Source organism: Wasmannia auropunctata, unplaced genomic scaffold (genome assembly GCF_000956235.1).
Source record: "Wasmannia auropunctata unplaced genomic scaffold, wasmannia.A_1.0 LD335634.1, whole genome shotgun sequence".
In the NCBI taxonomy this organism is placed as follows: Eukaryota; Metazoa; Arthropoda; class Insecta; order Hymenoptera; family Formicidae; genus Wasmannia; species Wasmannia auropunctata.
This window is the reverse complement of record NW_012027256.1, coordinates 917891-930459: the sequence shown is the minus strand read 5'-3', so window position 1 is coordinate 930459 and position 12569 is coordinate 917891. Positions and strand designations below refer to the sequence as shown.

At 44.1% G+C, this 12569-nt stretch overlaps 1 protein-coding gene across 1 annotated transcript in view; it reads left to right on the top strand.

Annotated features, from left to right (window-relative positions):
• Window positions 1-594: 594 nt before the first annotated feature.
• The window catches only part of LOC105456545 (CUGBP Elav-like family member 4), a 560009-nt gene continuing 548034 nt past the window's right edge, over window positions 595-12569 (top strand). Inside the window, exon 1 of the mRNA XM_011700665.1 lies at window positions 595-2032. The gene's annotated coding sequence lies outside the window, so the exon portion shown is untranslated. The remainder of the gene's footprint in view (window positions 2033-12569) is intronic.

Here is a 12569-nt window from a genome sequence, read left to right as displayed (position 1 = left end):
TCAATTGTAACACGTATTAACAAGTTTATATATTCTGTTTTTTTATAATATTATTCGTATTAATCATATTTATACGTCCTGAAACTCACAAATTACATCTGAATCACATGCAAGATCAGGCACACTCGAGATTACGATATGCACGTGTTACAATCAATTACTAGTCACGGGTTCCCGTTTTTCCGTCTCGAAATTGATCCCCCGTATGCACGGGTTTGTTCTCTTTGACCGTGCCCAACGTGACGTAACGTAAAACCCCATTAGGTGTTAGCTCCTCCGTCGACGGTTAAACCGTTACTCGGCTGCTGTTCGTAGGTGGAACGAATCGCGTCGGTGGTATTGGTAGATGGAATATATACGTAGTCACACACAAGCGCCGGCAGAGAGAGAGGGAGAAAAAGAGAGAAAGAGAGAGAGAGAGAGAGAGAGAGAAGGAGAAAGAGAAGAGAGAAAGAGAACACACCGGCGCGCAGGGTTGTACTGGCACTGTGTGTGCCTATAGGGATCGCAGCCGCCGCGGGCGCCGGCGCGAAACCGTCGCTCGCGAGACCACCTCCGCGTGGTGGGCTCGTGACGTCAGCTATCCTCAGTGTGCGGAGAGCGACCGCAGTGTACACCATCTCCACGTTTTGGTAAAGGAGGCGGCGTCGTTGCCGGAGTACACGAGTTGTACATCGCCGAGTTGATCGTGCGACGATCAGCTGGAGAACCTCAGCTCGTCGTGGACCCTTTCATTTTATCTCCCCCTATCCACCCCTCCGCCGTCGCCACCCTCTTCGCTATCTCGTCGGTCCGCGATTCCGGAGAGGGAATTTGCGATACGCGAGACCTGGTTAATACCGCACCGAGGATTTTCGGATTCGAATTTTTCCGTCGGTGGGAGAGGACGCGTCGCCGTTGCCGCCAGCCGCTCGACGAACCGCTCGCGACGTGATTTTCTTCCCGCGGCTGGCCCGCCGTCTGTTCGCGTCCACTCCGCTCCGAAGTGACGCGGCCCTTTCTCCTTGATGTGTACGACGACGACGACGAGGCGGAGGACGGTCGGTAGTCACGCGGACGACACTCTCGCCGGCGGTACCAGCGTTTTGGAGTCGAGTGACACCTAGCACGAGGAGCGTTCGTCGTGCGGGGACAACGAGGGGTGGCGAGTTCGGAACGACGACACTTCCCCCGCGTATCGGTGGTGATGTTTATTGATGTTTTGCTCGTAACGTTGGTGGTTTAATTGTAACGCGAGTATACTGACCACGCGCGACCGTCGCAGAGCTCTCTGACCGTGAGCTCACGATTTAGTGCTGTTCTCTCCGTTCTACGTTCCAAGACACGAGATTTGTTCCATCGTGGGTGTCCGTCCCACGAATTGACTCGACATTTATTCGCAGGCCAGTCAGTTCAAAGGAGATCGAGGACACGTGGAGTTGAATCGGATCGCTCTTAGCTCACGTGGTCGGTCGGGGATGCGTACCGGCGGCGCTCGTGGTCGCAACCCTCTCGCGTACGTTCCGCGCGCGTAGTTTAGACTTATCGTGAGTGATCGTATATAGCGAATAAGTGGATTTTCTTCTTGCGCTCTCTCACTCAGTGAGCTCCAGTACTCCGTTATTCATGGTGCCTCTGGGCACGCTCGGCGTTAATCTGTACGTGAACGTGAACGGTACTCGGTAAGTGTTTGCTGCATTGTGAGGACAGGCGTTTCGTTTTTTTTTGTGCGCGACGACGACACGTGTTCGCCCCCGCCCCGTTCCGCTGTCGATAAACGAAGTGTACATGTCGCGAACAGAAGGAGAGGGATGACGACGCTCGACCATCGCGATTCCGTCGAAGGGGACAACGTGGACTCGTGAAAGAACGACGTATATACGCGCGTACTGTGTGACCGAACGAGAGACGAGAGAACACGGCGGTTCACTCGTGGCTTGCGACACTTCGTGGGACTTCCGAGATCCGCAAGCACGCGGAATCAAACCAGGCAGCGTGGAGCGCTCGGCGATTGTGTGGCCGCGCGCCGCGGACCTTTATCTCTATCAGCCAGGTATTGAACGTGCAGCCCAGGAAAATTACTTCTCGCAATCCAATTAGCGATCTGTATTGCGTACGCTGTATGCGCGCGACACACATACCATTTCCTTTAGTTTCTAATGTGAAGTTCGGAATAGGTATATCGCTTTTCTTTTAGGAGACATAAATCGACACAGATTAACAGACAAAGTGTTAGGAGCCAGCTTGCAGATGCGTTTTCTAATAATTATTCAAAACACACTCCAACTCTCCTGAGAAGACTCGAAGAGTATCGAGTGAGTTTAAACAAAATTGCAAATTGAAAGTGACGTGTGTCGACTTTGTTTCTGAAAAGGAAAGCAGCCGTAGTTTCTATAGGTGTAGTTATATAATTTCTGTAGGTAAAATTTTTCTGGAATATTTGTTTAGAACAAGCGCTATTCTTAAAAAACTGTTGCAACGAGCAAATTTTTATCATCTATAATTATCTGATAGGATCATTGTACTTATACTAACACGTAGACATCTTATAATGACAAGCTTTTTAAATTATTCGTAAAGTGCTTCGTTATTGCGCTTCTTTTAAATAAAATCAGTCAGAGCAGGTGTTGGATTCACGTGTGCTCGAAATGGCAGCGAGATGTTATTTTTTCCGCTGGAAGAGCTACTTTGCATCGCTTCGTGTATATCTATTTATGAAGGGCGCGAAGGATGGAAATGAAAAGGGATAAGTTATTGCGTAGATACTTGACACGATTTATGCTCCGTGGGCTATCCTCGTTTTAATATCCGCCGGCTCGCACGAATTTTACATTTTCTACCTCCACAATTTTACATGACGGGCGCGAGCCTCGAAAAAAGATGGCGAAGAACTTCTCGCGGTATGTCGGCCCATTCTTCAGTGACTGCAGCTGCGAGCTTTCGCCGCTTCGCGGGTGCATTCTTGCACCGCCGTCTGTGGGAGCATATTCCAAGTATGCTCAATAAGATTCATATCCGGTGACAAAGGGTGTGCTATTTTTCCGTGACATTGCGTGCTTTGAGCGTTTTTGAGCGAAACGCGTATTTTTCACGAGTCGAGGCGTGTGTAGCGTATATCTGCGAATATATCTCTTACGACGGCAACAAAATCTATCGGTAATATTTTATTATCAACGTATATATATGTATTTTATTATCAACATATATATGTACTTTATTATCACGTATATGTATGTGACAAGTGAATGCTCCATTTTTAAAGGCATAAAATATTAGCAAAACGAGTTCTAGCGATATGCTAATGGTATATCAGTGGTATAACATCCGCATTCCACATAAATACTCCGGGCATTAAATTCGTACTCCGAGAAGGAAATGGTTAGTGGGCGAAAAGCTGTGGGAAAAGTTTAAAGGTTACTGATTTTACAGATTGAACGACGTGGCAAGCTATCTTCTTCGGTTTCCGCGCTCCGGTAGCGGCAGAGAGGTTTACGGATTTCTCCGAATGAGTTATATATCTATATATAGTATATATACACGCGGCGTGGAAATTGCAGGATAAAATTCGGAGAATCGGCGCGGCAAGGGCCGATTAAATTTTCGCGTTTTTCGTCGCGCCGTGGCACTCGACGCCCGTCCCCTCGGTGCCACTTGAGTTTTGGTTTTGGCAGCGCCTCCAAAAGTGTTTCCCTATATTTGCAATCGAGGCAGGTTACAGCCTGACCCGAATCCTTAAGCCAGACCACGGTCACGGGATGCCACGGCGAGCAGGCACGTAGTAACCTACACGCCAGGCTGTGCCAGGAGCGTCTTCCTCTTCTTCCTCCTTTTCCGGGGCTGTACGGCTTATTCCTTTCCTTCCCCCATGGCCCTCGTCTGCGAAACTTCGCCTCCGGCCGGCCCGCTTCTCGTTCTACGCCTCGCAAGAATGCTCGATATAAAAGCGGTCGAATCTAGATATTATATGAGCCAAAGGAAAGTTTTGAAGTATGGTATAAACGAGTATGGGTATAAACGTATATCGAATGAAAAGTCTCCGCCCGCCAGTATTGTCTCTCCGTATAAAAATTTCGCTCTTTCCCGCTACTTTGAAATATTTTCTCAAGAGAGAAGGAGCCCGCGGTTTAAATGAGTCTGGACATTGTATTCACTGGCACATTAAATTATTCTCTAGCACTAAATTTTGCCTTCGTTAATTCTACGAAATCTTTTAACTGTCACGAAATGATGTATCTCACAGTGATGTATCTCACAGAAAATCTAATCTCATTCGCATTACTCCTCCGTTTTATATCCTCTTTTTCATCGACCTAGTTCTTTTTTTAAACAAACGCAAACACGGTGCAAAACGGATTTTGGCGCTTAATAATAATATTATAATAATATTTTTACACTCTTAATCATGTATCGCCAAAAATTGGAGGTATATGTTGAAATAAAAATCTTACGTAATTACGAGGGACATAAATATATCTTTTAAATATGTACCGCCAAAAATTGGAGGTATATGAAATCTTTAATCAATTGTCTCGTCATTTGATCAAGGATTTGCCAAATACTGGAGATACATTTTTACCGCTGAGTACGTCCTATTTATAAATTTGAGATACATACGCAAAATTTTGTACCTCGTATTATATACACGAGGTACGAACTCGGAGTCTTATACCTCCAAAAGAAAAGTATCGCGAATTCAGATGCAGTACTTTCAGATGCAGAAGAGCAGTACCTCCAATTGTATCGCCAAATTTATTATTACCTTAATATATTCCGTACCTCGAGCTAATGTACCGCAACAAATTCTTTTAGTGTGTAACTCGAGATGTCATTTCCATGTAAAAAAATACCTCGAATTTGGAGGTACTAGGCGATACATGATTAAAAGTGTATATGTGAATCTTACAATTCTCAGTTCAATTAGTAAACTACACAATTAGTAAACGCCGCATAATCATCGGTCTTTAAAACGCACCTCAAACCGAATAGTACGTGATATAACAATTAAATTGATTTTTTTTTTTATTATAATATATCCTGCCGCAATACTCTTGAAGGGGTCTTCAGTATTCCGGACGCATTTCCGACGCGATGTTGGTAAAGAGTCGCACTTGTTGGCGTCCAGGGACACGGGGGACATTGGACGTGGAACACCGAAGAGAGCTGGTAGAGAAAAGGTGGTAGTGGTAGAGGGCGAGGATCGCACTCGGAGGGACACTGGAAAGCGAAGCGAGTGCGCGGTGGTCAGCCTGGAGGGTCTCTTGGGAGATTTCTGGACCGCAGTCCTAAATCAGGTTTCATTCCCCTGGCGAGTCTCTGGCACCTCGAACCCTTTCTCTCTCCCTCCCTGCCACCCTCTCTCTCTCTCTCTCTCTTTCTCTTTCTCTCCCTTTCTCATTGAACTTGCTTGCGATATATCGAACAAAGCGTACGAGCGACTCGCTGCAACTGCTTTTTTTTTCTAAGTCTGACAATTTTCCTCTACGTGCCGAGTAGCGCGGAGAAGACGGGAAATAACCCGAGCTGAAGAAATACTCGAACGTCACGACGTATTCGGATTCGACGATCGGTCCTCTGTCATTTCGGTTCAATTTTTCGAAATGGACCGAGAAGAACGTACATTCTCGCGGACTAGCGACGGTCACGGCTATTATCTCGCGTGTGAATGTGCAAAGTCGAATGTAATGAGAACATCGCTATATGGCGGAGGATGATCGTTCGACCGGGAGATCTGTACTAGGCACATGCATTATCACAAACGATATCGCCGTAGCGCAGGCGTAGGTTACATACACACATACACACACACACACAAGAAACACACACCAACGCTACACATTCGAAGACACGTGCGCGTAATAAGATAGCGAGAACACGCTCGGATACGAGACATTGCAGGAACGAAGGAAGGTAATTTCTCGTCTTGTGCAAATAACTTCCTCAATCTTCTTCGGTCTTATCGACAGCTTTGCAGGAGGTGGAGTTAATCCATGACGCATTTATAAATTCTCTAGGAATTATTAATAACTTGCAGAATTATTTTCGCAGAATTCTTCTCTTTATTAATATATGCTATTACAGATACAATCAAACTATATACTGATGTTTATATATGGCTAGAGCACAAATAAATTAATTTCACTGAGCAACAAAAAAAATTAACTTTTCATTTGCCTTAAGATTTCACAAGCCATTTTTTATGTACTTTTGGCTGCTAAACACGAATCTAGCGTGAAATTACATCAGGATTTTGAGAAATTTGCTGTGAAAATTGCTAAAAATAGAAATTTTGGCATTTTTCGATAATTAATAACTCTGGGATATGCTACAAACTTCCACAAAATTTAAAACGAAAGATTCAACTATTCTTATACAAATAAAATACTACTATAGGATAAAAAGTAAATCAAACAAAGGTAGTTTTAAGATTGTATCTGATCTCATTGAAACTGACCTTACCCTAATCTATGAATCCATTACGGAGCACATTTAATTCTAAAAGAAAAATTATTGCAAAATATAACATTTTTATATTTTTGGAGTCGCTGAACACGAATCTAAATTTATTATAAAAATTCAAAATGATAGATTTAATACAGTCGACAAAATTTTAAAAATTTGTAAAATTAAATTTTATAAATTTAATAACGACACTATATTAAATCTTCCATTTTGAATTTTTAGATTTGTGTTCAGCGACTCTCAAAAATATTAAAGTGTCATATTTTCTGGAAATTTGTCATATAAAATTAAATATGCCTTGAACGGATTCATAGATTAGGTAAGATCAGCTTCAGTAGAATGAGATATAACCTTAAAACTACCCTTGTTTAATACAGTGTGATCAAATAAATTAAAAAAGTTTAAAAAATTTTTTCATTTAATAAAGAATAAATAATAAAGAAAAAAATAAAAGAAACATACATTAGAATATAAAAATTTATGAAATTATTTGTATGTACGTGGATTTGTGAGCACGCACGTGTCTCTGTAACGCGAAACGTTGAAAAACGGAGATAGCAATTTTCGAAACTCGGCGGAACAATCCCTGGCATGCGTGTGTCAAAATGTTTCACGTGCGCTCGCAAAGTGCTGTCGTCATACATTCGCGGACACCGAGCAGGAACCAAGGACTGCCTTTGTACTATTACGGCCGGAACATTACAGAAAGAGATACTCACGCTTTCTCTGGCGCGCCGTTGCTCCGTATGCAACGAGACGACGACGACGACGACGACGACGACGACGACGACGGCGACCTACGCCGTTACGCCCATAAACATAGATCAAGCTCAACAATGGCCCGCCGGTAAACGTATTGACATTTTATACTTCCCACCGGCGCTGACTGGTTGCCTCCGCCAAGCGTCGGTGTGTTACTCAAACTGCGATACCGGGACAAACTGCAGGATACCGCTGTCCTCGCCGTGATTCTACGCACGACGAGATGCTAATGGACGAGAACGATACGGCGGGCCGGGATTTATGAGTGGTCGTGATCGAAAGCGCGCTCGAAATGTCGTTAGTTTACGGATCCGCGATCGCGGAAGTCGAGATAGGAGACGGGTGAAATAAAACTGTACTTTCGCAATAAGATGAACTGACATTCCGCTCCTCTGGATGATATATATCATATATTTCTACTCAATCTTTATAAAGTTTCTCACGACGCTAAATTTAACAAATGATATTTTTTAATGTGCAAATCTCGCGACGCTATCCTTCTTCTGACACGTTTAATATCTATCGCATGTTATTATTTACTAAACATTTACTTTCGATTTATCGACGAAATATCCCGTGAAAGCCCGTGTAATCTCAATTGGACATTCCGCGCTATTATTTTGCATAAATGGCGCTAAATCAGATTGATGGCCGATAATCCGCCCGTGCCTCTCGACACAAGGGAAGATACCTCGTCGAGCGGTTGTTAACCTGATTCTAAACCATATGGCTGATATTGGGTTAATATGGTGAAAGTTCTCGGAGGGAACTTCTCATAGAAGTGTGTTACGGGAGCAACGACGTCTGAACGTAACGCTGCGTTCTACTTAGGGCGCGCGATATTAAAGCGAGTAGATAAGGGCGGTGCATAGTCAGACGTGACACACACGTTTCGGTCCGTCGCCTACGGTTTTTGCGCCTTTTCTTGCGAGCTTTTCTTTACGCTTACGTCACACCGTCTTTGTAGAACGTCTTTCATTTACGACACGTACAAAATTGTCGTGTTTCTATATAAGACACCTTTGTGACATTTCGAGGATTTGAAAGAAGACTTCGACATCTCAGTGTTTTTGTTTTTAATTCAGAGAATAAATTAGCTACGAGCGAATATTCGTCAGGAGTGCCATCCTTTTACAAAATATTTTAAACAATCACGCGAATGTTACTTGAAGGCCAATATCGTTGCGAATGTTAGAGCGCAGAGATTGCGTCATTATAAAACTCTTAATCTCGCACGGAAGGAAAGGTAACCTGTGCTGGCGGAGGGTTAAATATTTATCACAGTCACGCGCACCGCATTATTCACGCCAGACCTTCGGGCATAGTGTTATTTCTTTGGTAGACTTAATTTAGAAATAACAAGATTCCAAAACACGAATGTTTAGAAAATTTTTCCTGATCAGTTTTATTTGCGAGTTTGCATACGAGCTCTATCTCTTGATCATTTTACGCGGCATTTTCCTTTCGTATATATTTTTTTTAATAAAAAAAACATTTTATTATTTTTTTTAGAAAAAAAACAAGCAGAGGAAATGGAAAAGCGAACGGACGGAGGGTCGCGAGTCTCTTATCCGTGTAGACACGAGCGCGAAGGCTCTCACACATCGAAAGCAGTTTATATGATTATATGCACGACGCCTTGTATACACCTTAATCAAGTGAGACGTACCGCGTCGCCGACGGCGGAAAATGAGGAGAGAGATGTCGTGAATCGACGCGTGTTTAGACACCAACTGAAAAATTTTCTCTCACTTGATTCAACTTGATATATATATGTACAATATAAGTATGCGACAAAAGGATTACGTTCTTTTCGCTCTAAAAGTTTTTAGACTACAGTTGTTACATATAGTAACTACTTGATAACAGTTGTTACATATAGTAATTACTTGAAGTGTACATTAAAACGAAAACGGAGCTCTGAAATATTAGAAATATTAATCCGACACCACGCGTGTGGGTGTGATACGGTAATATTGTAAACAAGCTCTGATAATTCACGACTTACTGTTCTTCAATGTTATAGAAAGCATGAAAAATCGCAAGTCTCCCAAGTATTTGCATTCTATCGTTGTTTCTTAAAGAGAGAGGTTTCCCTCGCTAGCCCAGCTAATGTTACATAAGTTATTCGTGTAAATATTTGAAGGTGTGTATATAAAGATGTTTATTTGTATCACGCGAGAGATTGCGCCCCTCGATATCGTGATATCCATCAGGATATTATTTTATTTTCCTAGAAAAGCATGAAATACTAAACGCAGAGGAAAAAGGAATTAAGAAAATTTTTGTCAAACTGTCTTTCGATATTTCGCGATGAGAGAGAACGTTCGTGGTGAATCGCCGTTTTATCCCAACGTGACGAAAATTCCCGGTCGATGCGTTTAGGACGGAGAATAATGTCTTGAATTTTTGAGATAACGTATCGCGTGTTATACCGGAACCGGCCGTAAAACTGTGACAACGGCAGGTGACGGAGGAAAGTTTTCTTCACGCCGTGTGGCCCTTCAGCTGTTCACGTCGGATCCGTTTACGCCGGTCGGGGAAAATGTTTTCGAATACCACAAGTTGGAATAGGCTGCCGTCGACGGTGGAAACGGTGCCAAAATCTCAAGAGAAACGCGCCCCGTGTCCCCCTTCCCTCTCCCCCCATCCCCCGGTTCCATGCCTTTGGCTCGACGTATCCTCCCTTTCCGCCTCTCTCTCACTCCCCCCCCGCACCCCCCGCGCTCCCTCGTCTCGCCTCGCTTTGTTATGTTAATTGTTTCAAACTCGGGGCATCATCGCTACGTTTATTTTCCATTCTCGTCGCCTTCCTTCCTCCCTTCCGCGTGGCACACACTCGCCGGCCTCTACGCCGCGCCGGCACAAAGCCTCGTTTTCGTCCTGGGCTATTGAGCCACGAAGAATACGCCCTTTGTTGAGCAACATCCTCCTTTCGGATATCACTTCTGATGGTCGTTTAATCATATTTTATTCCCCAAGGAAATACCATCCTTTATATTTTATCGGAACGTAATGTATCTCGGATTTTACGTGTATATTTGATTTTTACGTATATCTATATATACCATACCGCGCGAAATAAAATGCGTGAATTCGAAATCGGTTCGCAATAGTGACGTATCCAGTAGTCTTGCGATACAGATACGTCTTGCGTGCGAAAAGGAGCGAAAGATCGCGTTATAAATCGCGTTCGCATTTAACATATAGCATATAAACACATTTCAATCCGTTGCATCTCTCTCTCTCTCTCTCTCTCTCTCTCTCTCTCTCTCTGTTTGACTGCGTATTTTTCTTTTTTTTTCCTCCGTAGGTACCTATTTCTCATTCGTTTCGAGTCGTGACGGGTTGCGCACCCGCGCGCGCCGTGGCACTCCATATATTTTAATGCCCGCGCGTTGCGGAATGCGGGGGCGAAACAGTTATTACAGTTTTAATTAAACGAAAATCATATCATTCCATACATACTTGATAGTAGTCTGGGCTGCTGTGGGACATACGCTGATGCATTCAGAGCGTATAGCTGCATAGCGCGCGCCGCGCAACATCCCCCGATGGTTTTCTGTTTCAAATATTGTATGCCTACTATCCTCTGGGAGGTCGCCGCTGCCAACTTTCGCGGCGCCTCGGCGAGGCCCGCGTTGGTTCAACAATTTTTGTTCTCCATTTGCATCGCGAACAGTCAGTTTTAAATGGACGCATGAAAAACGCGCGTTATTTGATATATACGGGAGAGAATTAAGCGCGCGTGCTGCGCCGTATTCATTATAAAATACATGTACATATAGGTGTGTCTTATATATAATACCCTATTGAAATTCTCATATCGTGTAGAGTAATATTCACGGCAAACCACAAATATTGAAGGAATTTTGTGTGTAGCGTATTCTGGAATATTTTATGTACGCAAAATATGCCGGTAATGGGTCTTTCATCTTTGAATAGGCATACCTCGATATCTTTACGTATAGGAAGGCCTCGGCCGCGGTATGTGGAGTACGAGAGGTATTTACGTTACGACCATAAATTCAAACGACGTCTCAAAACGAGGTTAGAAATACGTTAGAGACCGTTTTCACATGCACGCCGTTTTTCCTGTCGTGCGTAAAATCGCTTGACTAGTTCTTTCGATCTAAAAGCTGTTACGTACAGTAACTTATTCCTGAAGTGTACATTAAAACGAAAACGGAGCTCTGAAATATTAATCCGACACCACCGCGCGCGCGCGCGGGTGTGTGATATACGGTAATATTTTAAACAAGCTTTAATAATTCACGACTTGCGAGTTTGGGCTTCCGAGATGTATTATCGGTATGAAACTTAGAGATGGCTAAACAAGACCCTTTGTTACGAGGACGTAAGATTTAATAGCCTTGCAAACCAGACGAGGATAGGACTCGCGCTATATTCTAACGTTGCGCGCGCTCGGTAGCCGCGTCATTTAGCAAGATACACCAAACCCAGGTGCGCTCGTTCCTGTTGCTCGTCTCGTTAATTCAAATTCTAGCTTCTTGGACGGAACTGTGCCGTAATTTGAAAGCTCCGTAACGGGGCTTGCGGAACCTTAGTAAGGTGTAGTGTTCGGTCAGTCGGCTTCCCCAGTCTTCTGGCAAGGTCACGTTGTCTCTCCTCGGCTTCTCTTCCTTCGGATCGTGTTTGCCTCCTCTCCCTCTTCCGCCTTCTCTCTCTCTCTCTCTCTCTCTCTCTCTCTCTCTCTCTCTCTCTCTCTCCCTCTCTCTCTTTCTCTCTCATTTTACCGTTTTCGGAGAGTGAGGGAGATGGACAGAGAGAGCAGCTCCTTTGGTCTTTCCCATAAGGGATGACCGCAGGATCTCGGGCGGGCTATCGACTTGGCCTAGCTTGCGCGGGAGAAGGGTAAAGGAAGACTAGGGTTTGGTTGGTAGTCTGATGTTGTGTAACGGACGGCCTAGCTAACACCAAAGATGTCAGCACAGCATAATATTATCCTAGATGCCTCGCAGTTCGGAATTTACTCCGAGATACATAAGCTCGTGGTTAGCTAATACCGGCGTTTCCTCGACCTTTACATCCTAGAAGTTGCCCGCTCGCTATTAGGGACGGGGAGGATGGCCAAGGGGAGAGGGCAGAAGAGAAGAGAATATAACCCCCCCTTTCGATATTCCCGAGCCTTGCAAAATCGATCACGTTGGCGTTGGCAAAGCGAAAACAGTTCGGCGAGAGACTTTCGTGACCGGTCGCGACGTTACGTGTCGTACGGGATTTAGTGCGTATCGCGAAGGGTGTAATATCGATCCCACCGAGTTCAAACTCGGAATTGCCGTTCCGCCGCGAGAGATGTAATAGGTCCTGTATACCATATATTGTATATATATATATATATATATATA